The 21,559-nt window shown below is 53.6% G+C and overlaps 28 non-coding genes across 28 annotated transcripts; 10 read left to right on the plus strand and 18 right to left on the minus strand.

Annotated features, from left to right (window-relative positions):
* Nucleotides 1-458: 458 nt before the first annotated feature.
* On the minus strand, nt 459-530 carry TRNAE-UUC (transfer RNA glutamic acid (anticodon UUC)). Its single transcript has one exon. It is a non-coding gene; the product is annotated as a tRNA-Glu (tRNA).
* Nucleotides 531-773: 243 nt separating this feature from the next.
* On the plus strand, nt 774-856 carry TRNAL-UAA (transfer RNA leucine (anticodon UAA)). The gene has a single exon. It is a non-coding gene; the product is annotated as a tRNA-Leu (tRNA).
* A 1,126-nt stretch (nt 857-1,982) lies between these two features.
* TRNAE-CUC (transfer RNA glutamic acid (anticodon CUC)) lies at nt 1,983-2,054 on the minus strand. Its single transcript has one exon. It is a non-coding gene; the product is annotated as a tRNA-Glu (tRNA).
* Nucleotides 2,055-2,684: 630 nt separating this feature from the next.
* On the minus strand, nt 2,685-2,756 carry TRNAE-UUC (transfer RNA glutamic acid (anticodon UUC)). Its single transcript has one exon. It is a non-coding gene; the product is annotated as a tRNA-Glu (tRNA).
* A 243-nt stretch (nt 2,757-2,999) lies between these two features.
* On the plus strand, nt 3,000-3,082 carry TRNAL-UAA (transfer RNA leucine (anticodon UAA)). The gene has a single exon. It is a non-coding gene; the product is annotated as a tRNA-Leu (tRNA).
* A 1,126-nt stretch (nt 3,083-4,208) lies between these two features.
* Nucleotides 4,209-4,280, minus strand: TRNAE-CUC (transfer RNA glutamic acid (anticodon CUC)). Its single transcript has one exon. It is a non-coding gene; the product is annotated as a tRNA-Glu (tRNA).
* A 630-nt stretch (nt 4,281-4,910) lies between these two features.
* On the minus strand, nt 4,911-4,982 carry TRNAE-UUC (transfer RNA glutamic acid (anticodon UUC)). Its single transcript has one exon. It is a non-coding gene; the product is annotated as a tRNA-Glu (tRNA).
* Nucleotides 4,983-5,225: 243 nt separating this feature from the next.
* TRNAL-UAA (transfer RNA leucine (anticodon UAA)) lies at nt 5,226-5,308 on the plus strand. Its single transcript has one exon. It is a non-coding gene; the product is annotated as a tRNA-Leu (tRNA).
* Nucleotides 5,309-6,434: 1,126 nt separating this feature from the next.
* On the minus strand, nt 6,435-6,506 carry TRNAE-CUC (transfer RNA glutamic acid (anticodon CUC)). Its single transcript has one exon. It is a non-coding gene; the product is annotated as a tRNA-Glu (tRNA).
* Nucleotides 6,507-7,136: 630 nt separating this feature from the next.
* On the minus strand, nt 7,137-7,208 carry TRNAE-UUC (transfer RNA glutamic acid (anticodon UUC)). Its single transcript has one exon. It is a non-coding gene; the product is annotated as a tRNA-Glu (tRNA).
* Nucleotides 7,209-7,451: 243 nt separating this feature from the next.
* Nucleotides 7,452-7,534, plus strand: TRNAL-UAA (transfer RNA leucine (anticodon UAA)). The gene has a single exon. It is a non-coding gene; the product is annotated as a tRNA-Leu (tRNA).
* A 1,126-nt stretch (nt 7,535-8,660) lies between these two features.
* TRNAE-CUC (transfer RNA glutamic acid (anticodon CUC)) lies at nt 8,661-8,732 on the minus strand. Its single transcript has one exon. It is a non-coding gene; the product is annotated as a tRNA-Glu (tRNA).
* Nucleotides 8,733-9,362: 630 nt separating this feature from the next.
* On the minus strand, nt 9,363-9,434 carry TRNAE-UUC (transfer RNA glutamic acid (anticodon UUC)). Its single transcript has one exon. It is a non-coding gene; the product is annotated as a tRNA-Glu (tRNA).
* A 243-nt stretch (nt 9,435-9,677) lies between these two features.
* On the plus strand, nt 9,678-9,760 carry TRNAL-UAA (transfer RNA leucine (anticodon UAA)). The gene has a single exon. It is a non-coding gene; the product is annotated as a tRNA-Leu (tRNA).
* Nucleotides 9,761-10,886: 1,126 nt separating this feature from the next.
* Nucleotides 10,887-10,958, minus strand: TRNAE-CUC (transfer RNA glutamic acid (anticodon CUC)). The gene has a single exon. It is a non-coding gene; the product is annotated as a tRNA-Glu (tRNA).
* A 630-nt stretch (nt 10,959-11,588) lies between these two features.
* TRNAE-UUC (transfer RNA glutamic acid (anticodon UUC)) lies at nt 11,589-11,660 on the minus strand. The gene has a single exon. It is a non-coding gene; the product is annotated as a tRNA-Glu (tRNA).
* A 243-nt stretch (nt 11,661-11,903) lies between these two features.
* TRNAL-UAA (transfer RNA leucine (anticodon UAA)) lies at nt 11,904-11,986 on the plus strand. The gene has a single exon. It is a non-coding gene; the product is annotated as a tRNA-Leu (tRNA).
* Nucleotides 11,987-13,112: 1,126 nt separating this feature from the next.
* On the minus strand, nt 13,113-13,184 carry TRNAE-CUC (transfer RNA glutamic acid (anticodon CUC)). Its single transcript has one exon. It is a non-coding gene; the product is annotated as a tRNA-Glu (tRNA).
* Nucleotides 13,185-13,813: 629 nt separating this feature from the next.
* Nucleotides 13,814-13,885, minus strand: TRNAE-UUC (transfer RNA glutamic acid (anticodon UUC)). Its single transcript has one exon. It is a non-coding gene; the product is annotated as a tRNA-Glu (tRNA).
* Nucleotides 13,886-14,128: 243 nt separating this feature from the next.
* TRNAL-UAA (transfer RNA leucine (anticodon UAA)) lies at nt 14,129-14,211 on the plus strand. The gene has a single exon. It is a non-coding gene; the product is annotated as a tRNA-Leu (tRNA).
* Nucleotides 14,212-15,337: 1,126 nt separating this feature from the next.
* Nucleotides 15,338-15,409, minus strand: TRNAE-CUC (transfer RNA glutamic acid (anticodon CUC)). The gene has a single exon. It is a non-coding gene; the product is annotated as a tRNA-Glu (tRNA).
* Nucleotides 15,410-16,038: 629 nt separating this feature from the next.
* Nucleotides 16,039-16,110, minus strand: TRNAE-UUC (transfer RNA glutamic acid (anticodon UUC)). The gene has a single exon. It is a non-coding gene; the product is annotated as a tRNA-Glu (tRNA).
* Nucleotides 16,111-16,353: 243 nt separating this feature from the next.
* TRNAL-UAA (transfer RNA leucine (anticodon UAA)) lies at nt 16,354-16,436 on the plus strand. Its single transcript has one exon. It is a non-coding gene; the product is annotated as a tRNA-Leu (tRNA).
* Nucleotides 16,437-17,562: 1,126 nt separating this feature from the next.
* On the minus strand, nt 17,563-17,634 carry TRNAE-CUC (transfer RNA glutamic acid (anticodon CUC)). Its single transcript has one exon. It is a non-coding gene; the product is annotated as a tRNA-Glu (tRNA).
* Nucleotides 17,635-18,264: 630 nt separating this feature from the next.
* Nucleotides 18,265-18,336, minus strand: TRNAE-UUC (transfer RNA glutamic acid (anticodon UUC)). The gene has a single exon. It is a non-coding gene; the product is annotated as a tRNA-Glu (tRNA).
* Nucleotides 18,337-18,579: 243 nt separating this feature from the next.
* TRNAL-UAA (transfer RNA leucine (anticodon UAA)) lies at nt 18,580-18,662 on the plus strand. Its single transcript has one exon. It is a non-coding gene; the product is annotated as a tRNA-Leu (tRNA).
* Nucleotides 18,663-19,788: 1,126 nt separating this feature from the next.
* TRNAE-CUC (transfer RNA glutamic acid (anticodon CUC)) lies at nt 19,789-19,860 on the minus strand. Its single transcript has one exon. It is a non-coding gene; the product is annotated as a tRNA-Glu (tRNA).
* A 945-nt stretch (nt 19,861-20,805) lies between these two features.
* On the plus strand, nt 20,806-20,888 carry TRNAL-UAA (transfer RNA leucine (anticodon UAA)). Its single transcript has one exon. It is a non-coding gene; the product is annotated as a tRNA-Leu (tRNA).
* The last annotated feature ends 671 nt before the right edge of the window (nt 20,889-21,559 follow it).

Consider the following 21,559-nt stretch of genomic DNA (forward strand, 5'->3'; position numbering starts at 1 on the left):
TACTGAACCGACGAATTCCTGTACAATCGGGATCCCCGGGAAATCACAAGAGGGACACCTAGTGGCCGCTGATAGCTCAAAGACAGCTGGTACACCTTCTCACACCTACCTCGTTATTCAGCTTGCTGGAAGAATACATTGCGAATGACCGATTCAAGAGTGCAAGGGAGAAGAGTGCTCCAAAGTAGATGTATACATCGCAGCCGGGTTTTCCAGCAATTTACCTTTCTGATGAGCTGGTACTGCACTTTACGCCCACATAGAGCACCTGACTGGGTGGGGGACTGCGTGCGCATGAAGGTGGCTGAGGGCAATGGGAGCAAAGCAACCTGGGACACAGGGACCCAGCCCCTTTCCTCTGCTTTCGTCTATAGGTCGGGGTGCCTTTTTAAGGACCTTCGATTAAAAAAAGCTGAGCTGCGTGGACAAATTACGCACGTCTACGTCTTAGAGGGATCTTCCCTGACCGGGAATCGAACCCGGGCCGCGGCGGTGAAAGCGCCGAATCCTAGCCACTAGACCACCAGGGAGGAGATGCTCTTGTGAGCCTGCCTTGCTCACTTCCTTATTGTGACTAAGCTAACTCCACTGTATAGATTGCCCATAAAGTACGAGTGGGGAAAAGTTAGGTGTCACACAGTGTGTTTGTCATAAGCAATTACCTTTATCCTCCTGCAAAAGCCTTTTTACTCTGCAATCACCTCTTGCTGGACAGCCTGCGCTGGAGCAGCCAGCATGAAAAGGGAGCTGAGTAAGGCAGGACCTAGGGTCTCACCAGGGTGGCCGAGTGGTTAAGGCGTTGGACTTAAAATCCAATGGACAGTTGTCCGCATGGGTTCGAGCCCCATCCCTGGTATGGGTTTTCAGCGGGTGTGTAGGAACTTGCAGATGCTTTTGTAAAGCATTTTCCTCTGCCCTCCTCACCCTCCCAGTGCCCTTCCTTAACAGTCCCAATTCACGTCTCAGCTGTGGGGTCTGCTGCTACTCTGCACTTAGCATGGATGTTTGCCAAAGCAATGCAGTGCCACCTACGCAGAGCCCCTGCTTAGAGAAATACACCTCCTATGTCTTTTCCCACTGAAGGGAGCAGGAGGAAGTACTTGCTTCCTGGGGAACATGGGCCTGCCACTGGAATTTGTTAACCCGCCTCTTGCGGATTTCTCCCCTTTCTTTGATTTACACCTGCAGGCTCTCCCTTGCCATCGGAGCAGGATCTGCTGATGCAGGCCCGGCTGGATCAAATGTGCAAAGGCTTGTCCCCAGGCCTCGGGAAAAAATTGAGCAGAGATTCCCGCCTCCGCCTCCGCCTCCTCTTGCCTTCCGAACGGGCTTCCAAACGGGCAATGCCCTGACGGGTCCCCCACGCCCCATCCTGCCCATGCCCACACCCCTGTATATGAGGGTGACCCATGTCCCTCACCCTCCATGCTCGAACGGAAGACACGTGTGTCCTGAGGGGAGCGCCAGACAGGCATTTCTCCGGCCAGGCAGACCCCTGCAGCACCCGTTAGGCTCCAAAGCCTGTACATTCCCAAGATGCCACTGGTCACTATGCAAATCAGACAGCCCTGGCCACACCCTCTCCGCCGCTGGGCTCTGCTGCTTTCGGTACGTGCAGCTCAGCTTTTTCTTACCCTGAACCAGACTTCCGTTTCAGCAAAAAGGTGGGTTGCAGTGGGTCCGGGATGCCATTTGGAGACAAAGCCTGCGGCCCTGTCAAAGATGACTTCCTGCCGCACACCATGTGGTCAGAAGCCTACGAAAAGAAGCGCACCTCGGAATACAGAATCTCACTTCCTCAAGAGCCTTGCACAAGAGATTTTCCTCCCGCCGAGGAAAGCAACTCAAAGGGAACCTTGCGAAAATCAAATTAGGAGCCAGATTGCGGGATGCTAGGCAAACTGTTTGTCAGAAAAGCAAATTCATTTTGAGAAGCCCTGACCTGCGGGAAGGAAAAGCATTCAAGGGCAGAAGAAGGACTGTTCCCTGACCGGGAATCGAACCCGGGCCGCGGCGGTGAGAGCGCCGAATCCTAACCACTAGACCACCAGGGAACCCACAGCCATACAGCAAAAGTTCCTACACTGCTCTCCTAGTGACAAAGCTCATGGGGGCTGAAAGCATATTTTATTCTACAGCGAATATGAATCAGAACTTGAAAAAACACTCATGATTCCACCAGACTGTTTGTCACTTCCAAGCACAGGCCATCCCCTCCCCCGTGCTACTGAACCGACGAATTCCTGTACAATCGGGATCCCCGGGAAATCACAAGAGGGACACCTAGTGGCCGCTGATAGCTCAAAGACAGCTGGTACACCTTCTCACACCTACCTCGTTATTCAGCTTGCTGGAAGAATACATTGCGAATGACCGATTCAAGAGTGCAAGGGAGAAGAGTGCTCCAAAGTAGATGTATACATCGCAGCCGGGTTTTCCAGCAATTTACCTTTCTGATGAGCTGGTACTGCACTTTACGCCCACATAGAGCACCTGACTGGGTGGGGGACTGCGTGCGCATGAAGGTGGCTGAGGGCAATGGGAGCAAAGCAACCTGGGACACAGGGGACCCAGCCCCTTTCCTCTGCTTTCGTCTATAGGTCGGGGTGCCTTTTTAAGGACCTTCGATTAAAAAAAGCTGAGCTGCGTGGACAAATTACGCACGTCTACGTCTTAGAGGGATCTTCCCTGACCGGGAATCGAACCCGGGCCGCGGCGGTGAAAGCGCCGAATCCTAGCCACTAGACCACCAGGGAGGAGATGCTCTTGTGAGCCTGCCTTGCTCACTTCCTTATTGTGACTAAGCTAACTCCACTGTATAGATTGCCCATAAAGTACGAGTGGGGAAAAGTTAGGTGTCACACAGTGTGTTTGTCATAAGCAATTACCTTTATCCTCCTGCAAAAGCCTTTTTACTCTGCAATCACCTCTTGCTGGACAGCCTGCGCTGGAGCAGCCAGCATGAAAAGGGAGCTGAGTAAGGCAGGGCCTAGGGTCTCACCAGGGTGGCCGAGTGGTTAAGGCGTTGGACTTAAGATCCAATGGACAGTTGTCCGCATGGGTTCGAGCCCCATCCCTGGTATGGGTTTTCAGCGGGTGTGTAGGAACTTGCAGATGCTTTTTTAAAGCATTTTCCTCTGCCCTCCTCACCCTCCCAGTGCCCTTCCTTAACAGTCCCAATTCACGTCTCAGCTGTGGGGTCTGCTGCTACTCTGCACTTAGCATGGATGCTTCCCAAAGCAATGCAGTGCCACCTACGCAGAGCCCCTGCTTAGAGAAATACACCTCCTATGTCTTTTCCCACTGAAGGGAGCAGGAGGAAGTACTTGCTTCCTGGGGAACATGGGCCTGCCACTGGAATTTGTTAACCCGCCTCTTGCGGATTTCTCCCCTTTCTTTGATTTACACCTGCAGGCTCTCCCTTGCCATCGGAGCAGGATCTGCTGATGCAGGCCCGGCTGGATCAAATGTGCAAAGGCTTGTCCCCAGGCCTCGGGAAAAAATTGAGCAGAGATTCCCGCCTCCGCCTCCGCCTCCTCTTGCCTTCCGAACGGGCTTCCAAACGGGCAATGCCCTGACGGGTCCCCCACGCCCCATCCTGCCCATGCCCACACCCCTGTATATGAGGGTGACCCATGTCCCTCACCCTCCATGCTCGAACGGAAGACACGTGTGTCCTGAGGGGAGCGCCAGACAGGCATTTCTCCGGCCAGGCAGACCCCTGCAGCACCCGTTAGGCTCCAAAGCCTGTACATTCCCAAGATGCCACTGGTCACTATGCAAATCAGACAGCCCTGGCCACACCCTCTCCGCCGCTGGGCTCTGCTGCTTTCGGTACGTGCAGCTCAGCTTTTTCTTACCCTGAACCAGACTTCCGTTTCAGCAAAAAGGTGGGTTGCAGTGGGTCCGGGATGCCATTTGGAGACAAAGCCTGCGGCCCTGTCAAAGATGACTTCCTGCCGCACACCATGTGGTCAGAAGCCTACGAAAAGAAGCGCACCTCGGAATACAGAATCTCACTTCCTCAAGAGCCTTGCACAAGAGATTTTCCTCCCGCCGAGGAAAGCAACTCAAAGGGAACCTTGCGAAAATCAAATTAGGAGCCAGATTGCGGGATGCTAGGCAAACTGTTTGTCAGAAAAGCAAATTCATTTTGAGAAGCCCTGACCTGCGGGAAGGAAAAGCATTCAAGGGCAGAAGAAGGACTGTTCCCTGACCGGGAATCGAACCCGGGCCGCGGCGGTGAGAGCGCCGAATCCTAACCACTAGACCACCAGGGAACCCACAGCCATACAGCAAAAGTTCCTACACTGCTCTCCTAGTGACAAAGCTCATGGGGGCTGAAAGCATATTTTATTCTACAGCGAATATGAATCAGAACTTGAAAAAACACTCATGATTCCACCAGACTGTTTGTCACTTCCAAGCACAGGCCATCCCCTCCCCCGTGCTACTGAACCGACGAATTCCTGTACAATCGGGATCCCCGGGAAATCACAAGAGGGACACCTAGTGGCCGCTGATAGCTCAAAGACAGCTGGTACACCTTCTCACACCTACCTCGTTATTCAGCTTGCTGGAAGAATACATTGCGAATGACCGATTCAAGAGTGCAAGGGAGAAGAGTGCTCCAAAGTAGATGTATACATCGCAGCCGGGTTTTCCAGCAATTTACCTTTCTGATGAGCTGGTACTGCACTTTACGCCCACATAGAGCACCTGACTGGGTGGGGGACTGCGTGCGCATGAAGGTGGCTGAGGGCAATGGGAGCAAAGCAACCTGGGACACAGGGGACCCAGCCCCTTTCCTCTGCTTTCGTCTATAGGTCGGGGTGCCTTTTTAAGGACCTTCGATTAAAAAAAGCTGAGCTGCGTGGACAAATTACGCACGTCTACGTCTTAGAGGGATCTTCCCTGACCGGGAATCGAACCCGGGCCGCGGCGGTGAAAGCGCCGAATCCTAGCCACTAGACCACCAGGGAGGAGATGCTCTTGTGAGCCTGCCTTGCTCACTTCCTTATTGTGACTAAGCTAACTCCACTGTATAGATTGCCCATAAAGTACGAGTGGGGAAAAGTTAGGTGTCACACAGTGTGTTTGTCATAAGCAATTACCTTTATCCTCCTGCAAAAGCCTTTTTACTCTGCAATCACCTCTTGCTGGACAGCCTGCGCTGGAGCAGCCAGCATGAAAAGGGAGCTGAGTAAGGCAGGGCCTAGGGTCTCACCAGGGTGGCCGAGTGGTTAAGGCGTTGGACTTAAGATCCAATGGACAGTTGTCCGCATGGGTTCGAGCCCCATCCCTGGTATGGGTTTTCAGCGGGTGTGTAGGAACTTGCAGATGCTTTTTTAAAGCATTTTCCTCTGCCCTCCTCACCCTCCCAGTGCCCTTCCTTAACAGTCCCAATTCACGTCTCAGCTGTGGGGTCTGCTGCTACTCTGCACTTAGCATGGATGCTTCCCAAAGCAATGCAGTGCCACCTACGCAGAGCCCCTGCTTAGAGAAATACACCTCCTATGTCTTTTCCCACTGAAGGGAGCAGGAGGAAGTACTTGCTTCCTGGGGAACATGGGCCTGCCACTGGAATTTGTTAACCCGCCTCTTGCGGATTTCTCCCCTTTCTTTGATTTACACCTGCAGGCTCTCCCTTGCCATCGGAGCAGGATCTGCTGATGCAGGCCCGGCTGGATCAAATGTGCAAAGGCTTGTCCCCAGGCCTCGGGAAAAAATTGAGCAGAGATTCCCGCCTCCGCCTCCGCCTCCTCTTGCCTTCCGAACGGGCTTCCAAACGGGCAATGCCCTGACGGGTCCCCCACGCCCCATCCTGCCCATGCCCACACCCCTGTATATGAGGGTGACCCATGTCCCTCACCCTCCATGCTCGAACGGAAGACACGTGTGTCCTGAGGGGAGCGCCAGACAGGCATTTCTCCGGCCAGGCAGACCCCTGCAGCACCCGTTAGGCTCCAAAGCCTGTACATTCCCAAGATGCCACTGGTCACTATGCAAATCAGACAGCCCTGGCCACACCCTCTCCGCCGCTGGGCTCTGCTGCTTTCGGTACGTGCAGCTCAGCTTTTTCTTACCCTGAACCAGACTTCCGTTTCAGCAAAAAGGTGGGTTGCAGTGGGTCCGGGATGCCATTTGGAGACAAAGCCTGCGGCCCTGTCAAAGATGACTTCCTGCCGCACACCATGTGGTCAGAAGCCTACGAAAAGAAGCGCACCTCGGAATACAGAATCTCACTTCCTCAAGAGCCTTGCACAAGAGATTTTCCTCCCGCCGAGGAAAGCAACTCAAAGGGAACCTTGCGAAAATCAAATTAGGAGCCAGATTGCGGGATGCTAGGCAAACTGTTTGTCAGAAAAGCAAATTCATTTTGAGAAGCCCTGACCTGCGGGAAGGAAAAGCATTCAAGGGCAGAAGAAGGACTGTTCCCTGACCGGGAATCGAACCCGGGCCGCGGCGGTGAGAGCGCCGAATCCTAACCACTAGACCACCAGGGAACCCACAGCCATACAGCAAAAGTTCCTACACTGCTCTCCTAGTGACAAAGCTCATGGGGGCTGAAAGCATATTTTATTCTACAGCGAATATGAATCAGAACTTGAAAAAACACTCATGATTCCACCAGACTGTTTGTCACTTCCAAGCACAGGCCATCCCCTCCCCCGTGCTACTGAACCGACGAATTCCTGTACAATCGGGATCCCCGGGAAATCACAAGAGGGACACCTAGTGGCCGCTGATAGCTCAAAGACAGCTGGTACACCTTCTCACACCTACCTCGTTATTCAGCTTGCTGGAAGAATACATTGCGAATGACCGATTCAAGAGTGCAAGGGAGAAGAGTGCTCCAAAGTAGATGTATACATCGCAGCCGGGTTTTCCAGCAATTTACCTTTCTGATGAGCTGGTACTGCACTTTACGCCCACATAGAGCACCTGACTGGGTGGGGGACTGCGTGCGCATGAAGGTGGCTGAGGGCAATGGGAGCAAAGCAACCTGGGACACAGGGGACCCAGCCCCTTTCCTCTGCTTTCGTCTATAGGTCGGGGTGCCTTTTTAAGGACCTTCGATTAAAAAAAGCTGAGCTGCGTGGACAAATTACGCACGTCTACGTCTTAGAGGGATCTTCCCTGACCGGGAATCGAACCCGGGCCGCGGCGGTGAAAGCGCCGAATCCTAGCCACTAGACCACCAGGGAGGAGATGCTCTTGTGAGCCTGCCTTGCTCACTTCCTTATTGTGACTAAGCTAACTCCACTGTATAGATTGCCCATAAAGTACGAGTGGGGAAAAGTTAGGTGTCACACAGTGTGTTTGTCATAAGCAATTACCTTTATCCTCCTGCAAAAGCCTTTTTACTCTGCAATCACCTCTTGCTGGACAGCCTGCGCTGGAGCAGCCAGCATGAAAAGGGAGCTGAGTAAGGCAGGGCCTAGGGTCTCACCAGGGTGGCCGAGTGGTTAAGGCGTTGGACTTAAGATCCAATGGACAGTTGTCCGCATGGGTTCGAGCCCCATCCCTGGTATGGGTTTTCAGCGGGTGTGTAGGAACTTGCAGATGCTTTTTTAAAGCATTTTCCTCTGCCCTCCTCACCCTCCCAGTGCCCTTCCTTAACAGTCCCAATTCACGTCTCAGCTGTGGGGTCTGCTGCTACTCTGCACTTAGCATGGATGCTTCCCAAAGCAATGCAGTGCCACCTACGCAGAGCCCCTGCTTAGAGAAATACACCTCCTATGTCTTTTCCCACTGAAGGGAGCAGGAGGAAGTACTTGCTTCCTGGGGAACATGGGCCTGCCACTGGAATTTGTTAACCCGCCTCTTGCGGATTTCTCCCCTTTCTTTGATTTACACCTGCAGGCTCTCCCTTGCCATCGGAGCAGGATCTGCTGATGCAGGCCCGGCTGGATCAAATGTGCAAAGGCTTGTCCCCAGGCCTCGGGAAAAAATTGAGCAGAGATTCCCGCCTCCGCCTCCGCCTCCTCTTGCCTTCCGAACGGGCTTCCAAACGGGCAATGCCCTGACGGGTCCCCCACGCCCCATCCTGCCCATGCCCACACCCCTGTATATGAGGGTGACCCATGTCCCTCACCCTCCATGCTCGAACGGAAGACACGTGTGTCCTGAGGGGAGCGCCAGACAGGCATTTCTCCGGCCAGGCAGACCCCTGCAGCACCCGTTAGGCTCCAAAGCCTGTACATTCCCAAGATGCCACTGGTCACTATGCAAATCAGACAGCCCTGGCCACACCCTCTCCGCCGCTGGGCTCTGCTGCTTTCGGTACGTGCAGCTCAGCTTTTTCTTACCCTGAACCAGACTTCCGTTTCAGCAAAAAGGTGGGTTGCAGTGGGTCCGGGATGCCATTTGGAGACAAAGCCTGCGGCCCTGTCAAAGATGACTTCCTGCCGCACACCATGTGGTCAGAAGCCTACGAAAAGAAGCGCACCTCGGAATACAGAATCTCACTTCCTCAAGAGCCTTGCACAAGAGATTTTCCTCCCGCCGAGGAAAGCAACTCAAAGGGAACCTTGCGAAAATCAAATTAGGAGCCAGATTGCGGGATGCTAGGCAAACTGTTTGTCAGAAAAGCAAATTCATTTTGAGAAGCCCTGACCTGCGGGAAGGAAAAGCATTCAAGGGCAGAAGAAGGACTGTTCCCTGACCGGGAATCGAACCCGGGCCGCGGCGGTGAGAGCGCCGAATCCTAACCACTAGACCACCAGGGAACCCACAGCCATACAGCAAAAGTTCCTACACTGCTCTCCTAGTGACAAAGCTCATGGGGGCTGAAAGCATATTTTATTCTACAGCGAATATGAATCAGAACTTGAAAAAACACTCATGATTCCACCAGACTGTTTGTCACTTCCAAGCACAGGCCATCCCCTCCCCCGTGCTACTGAACCGACGAATTCCTGTACAATCGGGATCCCCGGGAAATCACAAGAGGGACACCTAGTGGCCGCTGATAGCTCAAAGACAGCTGGTACACCTTCTCACACCTACCTCGTTATTCAGCTTGCTGGAAGAATACATTGCGAATGACCGATTCAAGAGTGCAAGGGAGAAGAGTGCTCCAAAGTAGATGTATACATCGCAGCCGGGTTTTCCAGCAATTTACCTTTCTGATGAGCTGGTACTGCACTTTACGCCCACATAGAGCACCTGACTGGGTGGGGGACTGCGTGCGCATGAAGGTGGCTGAGGGCAATGGGAGCAAAGCAACCTGGGACACAGGGGACCCAGCCCCTTTCCTCTGCTTTCGTCTATAGGTCGGGGTGCCTTTTTAAGGACCTTCGATTAAAAAAAGCTGAGCTGCGTGGACAAATTACGCACGTCTACGTCTTAGAGGGATCTTCCCTGACCGGGAATCGAACCCGGGCCGCGGCGGTGAAAGCGCCGAATCCTAGCCACTAGACCACCAGGGAGGAGATGCTCTTGTGAGCCTGCCTTGCTCACTTCCTTATTGTGACTAAGCTAACTCCACTGTATAGATTGCCCATAAAGTACGAGTGGGGAAAAGTTAGGTGTCACACAGTGTGTTTGTCATAAGCAATTACCTTTATCCTCCTGCAAAAGCCTTTTTACTCTGCAATCACCTCTTGCTGGACAGCCTGCGCTGGAGCAGCCAGCATGAAAAGGGAGCTGAGTAAGGCAGGACCTAGCGTCTCACCAGGGTGGCCGAGTGGTTAAGGCGTTGGACTTAAGATCCAATGGACAGTTGTCCGCATGGGTTCGAGCCCCATCCCTGGTATGGGTTTTCAGCGGGTGTGTAGGAACTTGCAGATGCTTTTGTAAAGCATTTTCCTCTGCCCTCCTCACCCTCCCAGTGCCCTTCCTTAACAGTCCCAATTCACGTCTCAGCTGTGGGGTCTGCTGCTACTCTGCACTTAGCATGGATGTTTGCCAAAGCAATGCAGTGCCACCTACGCAGAGCCCCTGCTTAGAGAAATACACCTCCTATGTCTTTTCCCACTGAAGGGAGCAGGAGGAAGTACTTGCTTCCTGGGGAACATGGGCCTGCCACTGGAATTTGTTAACCCGCCTCTTGCGGATTTCTCCCCTTTCTTTGATTTACACCTGCAGGCTCTCCCTTGCCATCGGAGCAGGATCTGCTGATGCAGGCCCGGCTGGATCAAATGTGCAAAGGCTTGTCCCCAGGCCTCGGGAAAAAATTGAGCAGAGATTCCCGCCTCCGCCTCCGCCTCCTCTTGCCTTCCGAACGGGCTTCCAAACGGGCAATGCCCTGACGGGTCCCCCACGCCCCATCCTGCCCATGCCCACACCCCTGTATATGAGGGTGACCCATGTCCCTCACCCTCCATGCTCGAACGGAAGACACGTGTGTCCTGAGGGGAGCGCCAGACAGGCATTTCTCCGGCCAGGCAGACCCCTGCAGCACCCGTTAGGCTCCAAAGCCTGTACATTCCCAAGATGCCACTGGTCACTATGCAAATCAGACAGCCCTGGCCACACCCTCTCCGCCGCTGGGCTCTGCTGCTTTCGGTACGTGCAGCTCAGCTTTTTCTTACCCTGAACCAGACTTCCGTTTCAGCAAAAAGGTGGGTTGCAGTGGGTCCGGGATGCCATTTGGAGACAAAGCCTGCGGCCCTGTCAAAGATGACTTCCTGCCGCACACCATGTGGTCAGAAGCCTACGAAAAGAAGCGCACCTCGGAATACAGAATCTCACTTCCTCAAGAGCCTTGCACAAGAGATTTTCCTCCCGCCGAGGAAAGCAACTCAAAGGGAACCTTGCGAAAATCAAATTAGGAGCCAGATTGCGGGATGCTAGGCAAACTGTTTGTCAGAAAAGCAAATTCATTTTGAGAAGCCCTGACCTGCGGGAAGGAAAAGCATTCAAGGGCAGAAGAAGGACTGTTCCCTGACCGGGAATCGAACCCGGGCCGCGGCGGTGAGAGCGCCGAATCCTAACCACTAGACCACCAGGGAACCCACAGCCATACAGCAAAAGTTCCTACACTGCTCTCCTAGTGACAAAGCTCATGGGGGCTGAAAGCATATTTTATTCTACAGCGAATATGAATCAGAACTTGAAAAAACACTCATGATTCCACCAGACTGTTTGTCACTTCCAAGCACAGGCCATCCCCTCCCCCGTGCTACTGAACCGACGAATTCCTGTACAATCGGGATCCCCGGGAAATCACAAGAGGGACACCTAGTGGCCGCTGATAGCTCAAAGACAGCTGGTACACCTTCTCACACCTACCTCGTTATTCAGCTTGCTGGAAGAATACATTGCGAATGACCGATTCAAGAGTGCAAGGGAGAAGAGTGCTCCAAAGTAGATGTATACATCGCAGCCGGGTTTTCCAGCAATTTACCTTTCTGATGAGCTGGTACTGCACTTTACGCCCACATAGAGCACCTGACTGGGTGGGGGACTGCGTGCGCATGAAGGTGGCTGAGGGCAATGGGAGCAAAGCAACCTGGGACACAGGGGACCCAGCCCCTTTCCTCTGCTTTCGTCTATAGGTCGGGGTGCCTTTTTAAGGACCTTCGATTAAAAAAAGCTGAGCTGCGTGGACAAATTACGCACGTCTACGTCTTAGAGGGATCTTCCCTGACCGGGAATCGAACCCGGGCCGCGGCGGTGAAAGCGCCGAATCCTAGCCACTAGACCACCAGGGAGGAGATGCTCTTGTGAGCCTGCCTTGCTCACTTCCTTATTGTGACTAAGCTAACTCCACTGTATAGATTGCCCATAAAGTACGAGTGGGGAAAAGTTAGGTGTCACACAGTGTGTTTGTCATAAGCAATTACCTTTATCCTCCTGCAAAAGCCTTTTTACTCTGCAATCACCTCTTGCTGGACAGCCTGCGCTGGAGCAGCCAGCATGAAAAGGGAGCTGAGTAAGGCAGGACCTAGCGTCTCACCAGGGTGGCCGAGTGGTTAAGGCGTTGGACTTAAGATCCAATGGACAGTTGTCCGCATGGGTTCGAGCCCCATCCCTGGTATGGGTTTTCAGCGGGTGTGTAGGAACTTGCAGATGCTTTTGTAAAGCATTTTCCTCTGCCCTCCTCACCCTCCCAGTGCCCTTCCTTAACAGTCCCAATTCACGTCTCAGCTGTGGGGTCTGCTGCTACTCTGCACTTAGCATGGATGTTTGCCAAAGCAATGCAGTGCCACCTACGCAGAGCCCCTGCTTAGAGAAATACACCTCCTATGTCTTTTCCCACTGAAGGGAGCAGGAGGAAGTACTTGCTTCCTGGGGAACATGGGCCTGCCACTGGAATTTGTTAACCCGCCTCTTGCGGATTTCTCCCCTTTCTTTGATTTACACCTGCAGGCTCTCCCTTGCCATCGGAGCAGGATCTGCTGATGCAGGCCCGGCTGGATCAAATGTGCAAAGGCTTGTCCCCAGGCCTCGGGAAAAAATTGAGCAGAGATTCCCGCCTCCGCCTCCGCCTCCTCTTGCCTTCCGAACGGGCTTCCAAACGGGCAATGCCCTGACGGGTCCCCCACGCCCCATCCTGCCCATGCCCACACCCCTGTATATGAGGGTGACCCATGTCCCTCACCCTCCATGCTCGAACGGAAGACACGTGTGTCCTGAGGGGAGCGCCAGACAGGCATTTCTCCGGCCAGGCAGACCCCTGCAGCACCCGTTAGGCTCCAAAGCCTGTACATTCCCAAGATGCCACTGGTCACTATGCAAATCAGACAGCCCTGGCCACACCCTCTCCGCCGCTGGGCTCTGCTGCTTTCGGTACGTGCAGCTCAGCTTTTTCTTACCCTGAACCAGACTTCCGTTTCAGCAAAAAGGTGGGTTGCAGTGGGTCCGGGATGCCATTTGGAGACAAAGCCTGCGGCCCTGTCAAAGATGACTTCCTGCCGCACACCATGTGGTCAGAAGCCTACGAAAAGAAGCGCACCTCGGAATACAGAATCTCACTTCCTCAAGAGCCTTGCACAAGAGATTTTCCTCCCGCCGAGGAAAGCAACTCAAAGGGAACCTTGCGAAAATCAAATTAGGAGCCAGATTGCGGGATGCTAGGCAAACTGTTTGTCAGAAAAGCAAATTCATTTTGAGAAGCCCTGACCTGCGGGAAGGAAAAGCATTCAAGGGCAGAAGAAGGACTGTTCCCTGACCGGGAATCGAACCCGGGCCGCGGCGGTGAGAGCGCCGAATCCTAACCACTAGACCACCAGGGAACCCACAGCCATACAGCAAAAGTTCCTACACTGCTCTCCTAGTGACAAAGCTCATGGGGGCTGAAAGCATATTTTATTCTACAGCGAATATGAATCAGAACTTGAAAAAACACTCATGATTCCACCAGACTGTTTGTCACTTCCAAGCACAGGCCATCCCCTCCCCCGTGCTACTGAACCGACGAATTCCTGTACAATCGGGATCCCCGGGAAATCACAAGAGGGACACCTAGTGGCCGCTGATAGCTCAAAGACAGCTGGTACACCTTCTCACACCTACCTCGTTATTCAGCTTGCTGGAAGAATACATTGCGAATGACCGATTCAAGAGTGCAAGGGAGAAGAGTGCTCCAAAGTAGATGTATACATCGCAGCCGGGTTTTCCAGCAATTTACCTTTCTGATGAGCTGGTACTGCACTTTACGCCCACATAGAGCACCTGACTGGGGGGGGACTGCGTGCGCATGAAGGTGGCTGAGGGCAATGGGAGCAAAGCAACCTGGGACACAGGGGACCCAGCCCCTTTCCTCTGCTTTCGTCTATAGGTCGGGGTGCCTTTTTAAGGACCTTCGATTAAAAAAAGCTGAGCTGCGTGGACAAATTACGCACGTCTACGTCTTAGAGGGATCTTCCCTGACCGGGAATCGAACCCGGGCCGCGGCGGTGAAAGCGCCGAATCCTAGCCACTAGACCACCAGGGAGGAGATGCTCTTGTGAGCCTGCCTTGCTCACTTCCTTATTGTGACTAAGCTAACTCCACTGTATAGATTGCCCATAAAGTACGAGTGGGGAAAAGTTAGGTGTCACACAGTGTGTTTGTCATAAGCAATTACCTTTATCCTCCTGCAAAAGCCTTTTTACTCTGCAATCACCTCTTGCTGGACAGCCTGCGCTGGAGCAGCCAGCATGAAAAGGGAGCTGAGTAAGGCAGGGCCTAGGGTCTCACCAGGGTGGCCGAGTGGTTAAGGCGTTGGACTTAAGATCCAATGGACAGTTGTCCGCATGGGTTCGAGCCCCATCCCTGGTATGGGTTTTCAGCGGGTGTGTAGGAACTTGCAGATGCTTTTTTAAAGCATTTTCCTCTGCCCTCCTCACCCTCCCAGTGCCCTTCCTTAACAGTCCCAATTCACGTCTCAGCTGTGGGGTCTGCTGCTACTCTGCACTTAGCATGGATGCTTCCCAAAGCAATGCAGTGCCACCTACGCAGAGCCCCTGCTTAGAGAAATACACCTCCTATGTCTTTTCCCACTGAAGGGAGCAGGAGGAAGTACTTGCTTCCTGGGGAACATGGGCCTGCCACTGGAATTTGTTAACCCGCCTCTTGCGGATTTCTCCCCTTTCTTTGATTTACACCTGCAGGCTCTCCCTTGCCATCGGAGCAGGATCTGCTGATGCAGGCCCGGCTGGATCAAATGTGCAAAGGCTTGTCCCCAGGCCTCGGGAAAAAATTGAGCAGAGATTCCCGCCTCCGCCTCCGCCTCCTCTTGCCTTCCGAACGGGCTTCCAAACGGGCAATGCCCTGACGGGTCCCCCACGCCCCATCCTGCCCATGCCCACACCCCTGTATATGAGGGTGACCCATGTCCCTCACCCTCCATGCTCGAACGGAAGACACGTGTGTCCTGAGGGGAGCGCCAGACAGGCATTTCTCCGGCCAGGCAGACCCCTGCAGCACCCGTTAGGCTCCAAAGCCTGTACATTCCCAAGATGCCACTGGTCACTATGCAAATCAGACAGCCCTGGCCACACCCTCTCCGCCGCTGGGCTCTGCTGCTTTCGGTACGTGCAGCTCAGCTTTTTCTTACCCTGAACCAGACTTCCGTTTCAGCAAAAAGGTGGGTTGCAGTGGGTCCGGGATGCCATTTGGAGACAAAGCCTGCGGCCCTGTCAAAGATGACTTCCTGCCGCACACCATGTGGTCAGAAGCCTACGAAAAGAAGCGCACCTCGGAATACAGAATCTCACTTCCTCAAGAGCCTTGCACAAGAGATTTTCCTCCCGCCGAGGAAAGCAACTCAAAGGGAACCTTGCGAAAATCAAATTAGGAGCCAGATTGCGGGATGCTAGGCAAACTGTTTGTCAGAAAAGCAAATTCATTTTGAGAAGCCCTGACCTGCGGGAAGGAAAAGCATTCAAGGGCAGAAGAAGGACTGTTCCCTGACCGGGAATCGAACCCGGGCCGCGGCGGTGAGAGCGCCGAATCCTAACCACTAGACCACCAGGGAACCCACAGCCATACAGCAAAAGTTCCTACACTGCTCTCCTAGTGACAAAGCTCATGGGGGCTGAAAGCATATTTTATTCTACAGCGAATATGAATCAGAACTTGAAAAAACACTCATGATTCCACCAGACTGTTTGTCACTTCCAAGCACAGGCCATCCCCTCCCCCGTGCTACTGAACCGACGAATTCCTGTACAATCGGGATCCCCGGGAAATCACAAGAGGGACACCTAGTGGCCGCTGATAGCTCAAAGACAGCTGGTACACCTTCTCACACCTACCTCGTTATTCAGCTTGCTGGAAGAATACATTGCGAATGACCGATTCAAGAGTGCAAGGGAGAAGAGTGCTCCAAAGTAGATGTATACATCGCAGCCGGGTTTTCCAGCAATTTACCTTTCTGATGAGCTGGTACTGCACTTTACGCCCACATAGAGCACCTGACTGGGGGGGGACTGCGTGCGCATGAAGGTGGCTGAGGGCAATGGGAGCAAAGCAACCTGGGACACAGGGGACCCAGCCCCTTTCCTCTGCTTTCGTCTATAGGTCGGGGTGCCTTTTTAAGGACCTTCGATTAAAAAAAGCTGAGCTGCGTGGACAAATTACGCACGTCTACGTCTTAGAGGGATCTTCCCTGACCGGGAATCGAACCCGGGCCGCGGCGGTGAAAGCGCCGAATCCTAGCCACTAGACCACCAGGGAGGAGATGCTCTTGTGAGCCTGCCTTGCTCACTTCCTTATTGTGACTAAGCTAACTCCACTGTATAGATTGCCCATAAAGTACGAGTGGGGAAAAGTTAGGTGTCACACAGTGTGTTTGTCATAAGCAATTACCTTTATCCTCCTGCAAAAGCCTTTTTACTCTGCAATCACCTCTTGCTGGACAGCCTGCGCTGGAGCAGCCAGCATGAAAAGGGAGCTGAGTAAGGCAGGGCCTAGGGTCTCACCAGGGTGGCCGAGTGGTTAAGGCGTTGGACTTAAGATCCAATGGACAGTTGTCCGCATGGGTTCGAGCCCCATCCCTGGTATGGGTTTTCAGCGGGTGTGTAGGAACTTGCAGATGCTTTTTTAAAGCATTTTCCTCTGCCCTCCTCACCCTCCCAGTGCCCTTCCTTAACAGTCCCAATTCACGTCTCAGCTGTGGGGTCTGCTGCTACTCTGCACTTAGCATGGATGCTTCCCAAAGCAATGCAGTGCCACCTACGCAGAGCCCCTGCTTAGAGAAATACACCTCCTATGTCTTTTCCCACTGAAGGGAGCAGGAGGAAGTACTTGCTTCCTGGGGAACATGGGCCTGCCACTGGAATTTGTTAACCCGCCTCTTGCGGATTTCTCCCCTTTCTTTGATTTACACCTGCAGGCTCTCCCTTGCCATCGGAGCAGGATCTGCTGATGCAGGCCCGGCTGGATCAAATGTGCAAAGGCTTGTCCCCAGGCCTCGGGAAAAAATTGAGCAGAGATTCCCGCCTCCGCCTCCGCCTCCTCTTGCCTTCCGAACGGGCTTCCAAACGGGCAATGCCCTGACGGGTCCCCCACGCCCCATCCTGCCCATGCCCACACCCCTGTATATGAGGGTGACCCATGTCCCTCACCCTCCATGCTCGAACGGAAGACACGTGTGTCCTGAGGGGAGCGCCAGACAGGCATTTCTCCGGCCAGGCAGACCCCTGCAGCACCCGTTAGGCTCCAAAGCCTGTACATTCCCAAGATGCCACTGGTCACTATGCAAATCAGACAGCCCTGGCCACACCCTCTCCGCCGCTGGGCTCTGCTGCTTTCGGTACGTGCAGCTCAGCTTTTTCTTACCCTGAACCAGACTTCCGTTTCAGCAAAAAGGTGGGTTGCAGTGGGTCCGGGATGCCATTTGGAGACAAAGCCTGCGGCCCTGTCAAAGATGACTTCCTGCCGCACACCATGTGGTCAGAAGCCTACGAAAAGAAGCGCACCTCGGAATACAGAATCTCACTTCCTCAAGAGCCTTGCACAAGAGATTTTCCTCCCGCCGAGGAAAGCAACTCAAAGGGAACCTTGCGAAAATCAAATTAGGAGCCAGATTGCGGGATGCTAGGCAAACTGTTTGTCAGAAAAGCAAATTCATTTTGAGAAGCCCTGACCTGCGGGAAGGAAAAGCATTCAAGGGCAGAAGAAGGACTGTTCCCTGACCGGGAATCGAACCCGGGCCGCGGCGGTGAGAGCGCCGAATCCTAACCACTAGACCACCAGGGAACCCAGAGCCATACAGCAAAAGTTCCTACACTGCTCTCCTAGTGACAAAGCTCATGGGGGCTGAAAGCATATTTTATTCTACAGCGAATATGAATCAGAACTTGAAAAAACACTCATGATTCCACCAGACTGTTTGTCACTTCCAAGCACAGGCCATCCCCTCCCCCGTGCTACTGAACCGACGAATTCCTGTACAATCGGGATCCCCGGGAAATCACAAGAGGGACACCTAGTGGCCGCTGATAGCTCAAAGACAGCTGGTACACCTTCTCACACCTACCTCGTTATTCAGCTTGCTGGAAGAATACATTGCGAATGACCGATTCAAGAGTGCAAGGGAGAAGAGTGCTCCAAAGTAGATGTATACATCGCAGCCGGGTTTTCCAGCAATTTACCTTTCTGATGAGCTGGTACTGCACTTTACGCCCACATAGAGCACCTGACTGGGTGGGGGACTGCGTGCGCATGAAGGTGGCTGAGGGCAATGGGAGCAAAGCAACCTGGGACACAGGGGACCCAGCCCCTTTCCTCTGCTTTCGTCTATAGGTCGGGGTGCCTTTTTAAGGACCTTCGATTAAAAAAAGCTGAGCTGCGTGGACAAATTACGCACGTCTACGTCTTAGAGGGATCTTCCCTGACCGGGAATCGAACCCGGGCCGCGGCGGTGAAAGCGCCGAATCCTAGCCACTAGACCACCAGGGAGGAGATGCTCTTGTGAGCCTGCCTTGCTCACTTCCTTATTGTGACTAAGCTAACTCCACTGTATAGATTGCCCATAAAGTACGAGTGGGGAAAAGTTAGGTGTCACACAGTGTGTTTGTCATAAGCAATTACCTTTATCCTCCTGCAAAAGCCTTTTTACTCTGCAATCACCTCTTGCTGGACAGCCTGCGCTGGAGCAGCCAGCATGAAAAGGGAGCTGAGTAAGGCAGGACCTAGGGTCTCACCAGGGTGGCCGAGTGGTTAAGGCGTTGGACTTAAGATCCAATGGACAGTTGTCCGCATGGGTTCGAGCCCCATCCCTGGTATGGGTTTTCAGCGGGTGTGTAGGAACTTGCAGATGCTTTTGTAAAGCATTTTCCTCTGCCCTCCTCACCCTCCCAGTGCCCTTCCTTAACAGTCCCAATTCACGTCTCAGCTGTGGGGTCTGCTGCTACTCTGCACTTAGCATGGATGTTTGCCAAAGCAATGCAGTGCCACCTACGCAGAGCCCCTGCTTAGAGAAATACACCTCCTATGTCTTTTCCCACTGAAGGGAGCAGGAGGAAGTACTTGCTTCCTGGGGAACATGGGCCTGCCACTGGAATTTGTTAACCCGCCTCTTGCGGATTTCTCCCCTTTCTTTGATTTACACCTGCAGGCTCTCCCTTGCCATCGGAGCAGGATCTGCTGATGCAGGCCCGGCTGGATCAAATGTGCAAAGGCTTGTCCCCAGGCCTCGGGAAAAAATTGAGCAGAGATTCCCGCCTCCGCCTCCGCCTCCTCTTGCCTTCCGAACGGGCTTCCAAACGGGCAATGCCCTGACGGGTCCCCCACGCCCCATCCTGCCCATGCCCACACCCCTGTATATGAGGGTGACCCATGTCCCTCACCCTCCATGCTCGAACGGAAGACACGTGTGTCCTGAGGGGAGCGCCAGACAGGCATTTCTCCGGCCAGGCAGACCCCTGCAGCACCCGTTAGGCTCCAAAGCCTGTACATTCCCAAGATGCCACTGGTCACTATGCAAATCAGACAGCCCTGGCCACACCCTCTCCGCCGCTGGGCTCTGCTGCTTTCGGTACGTGCAGCTCAGCTTTTTCTTACCCTGAACCAGACTTCCGTTTCAGCAAAAAGGTGGGTTGCAGTGGGTCCGGGATGCCATTTGGAGACAAAGCCTGCGGCCCTGTCAAAGATGACTTCCTGCCGCACACCATGTGGTCAGAAGCCTACGAAAAGAAGCGCACCTCGGAATACAGAATCTCACTTCCTCAAGAGCCTTGCACAAGAGATTTTCCTCCCGCCGAGGAAAGCAACTCAAAGGGAACCTTGCGAAAATCAAATTAGGAGCCAGATTGCGGGATGCTAGGCAAACTGTTTGTCAGAAAAGCAAATTCATTTTGAGAAGCCCTGACCTGCGGGAAGGAAAAGCATTCAAGGGCAGAAGAAGGACTGTTCCCTGACCGGGAATCGAACCCGGGCCGCGGCGGTGAGAGCGCCGAATCCTAACCACTAGACCACCAGGGAACCCACAGCCATACAGCAAAAGTTCCTACACTGCTCTCCTAGTGACAAAGCTCATGGGGGCTGAAAGCATATTTTATTCTACAGCGAATATGAATCAGAACTTGAAAAAACACTCATGATTCCACCAGACTGTTTGTCACTTCCAAGCACAGGCCATCCCCTCCCCCGTGCTACTGAACCGACGAATTCCTGTACAATCGGGATCCCCGGGAAATCACAAGAGGGACACCTAGTGGCCGCTGATAGCTCAAAGACAGCTGGTACACCTTCTCACACCTACCTCGTTATTCAGCTTGCTGGAAGAATACATTGCGAATGACCGATTCAAGAGTGCAAGGGAGAAGAGTGCTCCAAAGTAGATGTATACATCGCAGCCGGGTTTTCCAGCAATTTACCTTTCTGATGAGCTGGTACTGCACTTTACGCCCACATAGAGCACCTGACTGGGTGGGGGACTGCGTGCGCATGAAGGTGGCTGAGGGCAATGGGAGCAAAGCAACCTGGGACACAGGGGACCCAGCCCCTTTCCTCTGCTTTCGTCTATAGGTCGGGGTGCCTTTTTAAGGACCTTCGATTAAAAAAAGCTGAGCTGCGTGGACAAATTACGCACGTCTACGTCTTAGAGGGATCTTCCCTGACCGGGAATCGAACCCTGGCCGCGGCGGTGAAAGCGCCGAATCCTAGCCACTAGACCACCAGGGAGGAGATGCTCTTGTGAGCCTGCCTTGCTCACTTCCTTATTGTGACTAAGCTAACTCCACTGTATAGATTGCCCATAAAGTACGAGTGGGGAAAAGTTAGGTGTCACACAGTGTGTTTGTCATAAGCAATTACTTTTATCCTCCTGCAAAAGCCTTTTTACTCTGCAATCACCTCTTGCTGGACAGCCTGCGCTGGAGCAGCCAGCATGAAAAGGGAGCTGAGTAAGGCAGGGCCTAGGGTCTCACCAGGGTGGCCGAGTGGTTAAGGCGTTGGACTTAAGATCCAATGGACAGTTGTCCGCATGGGTTCGAGCCCCATCCCTGGTATGGGTTTTCAGCGGGTGTGTAGGAACTTGCAGATGCTTTTTTAAAGCATTTTCCTCTGCCCTCCTCACCCTCCCAGTGCCCTTCCTTAACAGTCCCAATTCACGTCTCAGCTGTTGGGTCTGCTGCTACTCTGCACTTAGCATGGATGCTTCCCAAAGCAATGCAGTGCCACCTACGCAGAGCCCCTGCTTAGAGAAATACACCTCCTATGTCTTTTCCCACTGAAGGGAGCAGGAGGAAGTACTTGCTTCCTGGGGAACATGGGCCTGCCACTGGAATTTGTTAACCCGCCTCTTGCGGATTTCTCCCCTTTCTTTGATTTACACCTGCAGGCTCTCCCTTGCCATCGGAGCAGGATCTGCTGATGCAGGCCCGGCTGGATCAAATGTGCAAAGGCTTGTCCCCAGGCCTCGGGAAAAAATTGAGCAGAGATTCCCGCCTCCGCCTCCGCCTCCTCTTGCCTTCCGAACGGGCTTCCAAACGGGCAATGCCCTGACGGGTCCCCCACGCCCCATCCTGCCCATGCCCACACCCCTGTATATGAGGGTGACCCATGTCCCTCACCCTCCATGCTCGAACGGAAGACACGTGTGTCCTGAGGGGAGCGCCAGACAGGCATTTCTCCGGCCAGGCAGACCCCTGCAGCACCCGTTAGGCTCCAAAGCCTGTAC

This window comes from Triturus cristatus, chromosome 5_2 (genome assembly GCF_964204655.1).
Source record: "Triturus cristatus chromosome 5_2, aTriCri1.1, whole genome shotgun sequence".
NCBI classification, from domain to species: Eukaryota; Metazoa; Chordata; class Amphibia; order Caudata; family Salamandridae; genus Triturus; species Triturus cristatus.